The sequence below is a fragment of the Cyprinodon variegatus genome, unplaced genomic scaffold (genome assembly GCF_000732505.1).
Source record: "Cyprinodon variegatus isolate N-32 unplaced genomic scaffold, C_variegatus-1.0 Scaffold43, whole genome shotgun sequence".
In the NCBI taxonomy this organism is placed as follows: domain Eukaryota; kingdom Metazoa; phylum Chordata; class Actinopteri; order Cyprinodontiformes; family Cyprinodontidae; genus Cyprinodon; species Cyprinodon variegatus.
This window is the reverse complement of record NW_015150496.1, coordinates 2053697-2055015: the sequence shown is the minus strand read 5'-3', so window position 1 is coordinate 2055015 and position 1319 is coordinate 2053697.

The window sequence follows — 1319 nt, the reverse complement described above, 5'->3', positions numbered from 1 at the left end:
TATCTCAATTTATTGAGAAATACCGGCTGTTTCTCTGTAACTCCATTTTGACGCTTTGTGTTTCGTGCTTCGCATGTGCGACTCCACTGCCTTAATTCCCATCGTTCTGAGCTTGAATGACTTCTTGCACTAAATCCACTGAGCCTCATGTATGTTCCCTGGTTTTAGTCATGGAGAAAACTCTTGGCTGGAGACTATTTTGGTTACATTTACACTTGCTCATATTTTCCAGACAAAAGGTTAAAAGCGCATCTTCCAAATGTCCCGGCCGCAACAACGTTTTATTGGTTCCGCTATCGGAATAATGGAGAGCCATTATTTAAAAAATTGTAAATTTTAACATTTTATTAAGATTACAAAAATAAATCGTAATAAAAATGATCCTATTTATGATGTTTTAAAAATTAAGACCTACGAAAGACTGATTTATAGGGTTGTCAAAAGTATTGATACTGAAACATTGTATCCGGATACAATACTCATATTAAAAAGTATCGATACAGCCATCTAAAGTGCAGAATAGTGAAAAATGCACTTTCTGAACACTGTGTGATTGAATAATTCTGTGCATTTTTCAGTTTCAGACTTTTCTTGTAACAGGTGCAGCTGCTGAGAATTATTATTGTTTAACTGGTTTGGCCAATTTCTTTTATTTTTTTAGTAATGAAAATATTTCTGTTGATTTTTAGAGTCTTTGTTTTTATTCTTGTGGTATCAAAAAGGGTATTGAGTATCGAATATTTTACTTAGTATCGGTATCGAGTTGAAAAGTTTAGTATTGTGACAAACCTACTGATTTAAGACATTTTAATACCAATTAAGACCTTAGTTTTATTTTGAAGAATTCAATGCCTTTTAAGACTTTTTAAGGACCCGCGGAAACCCTGGTACTCCGCCTCTCACCCGTAAACAGCTGGAGACAGGCACCAGCCCCACCATGACCCTGACAAGTAGCCTAGTAAACTAGCCCCGCCCACCAGTGGCCAAAATCATTTTTGCCTGAGAGTTTGGTCTAGCATCGATCCATGCCCCAGGCCCTAGAACTGGTGGGCCAATCACATCGCAGAGATGCGTTTTGAATTTTTGGATACAAAGTGGGCGGGATTTTGAGGGCGTGACGACAAAGCTGCGCAACGCTGGAGAAAACAAAACAAGGAAGATGGCAACAACTATTGAACAGTTCTCATTTGACTCAGCTTTGGAAGGATTAGACTTTGGGTTTTTGTTGAAACGTGAGCAGGAAGACGCTCTACGCTCATTCATTTTTAATAAATGTTTAATTTTTAAGACACTCCCCCACCAGCTTTCTGTCGCACTTA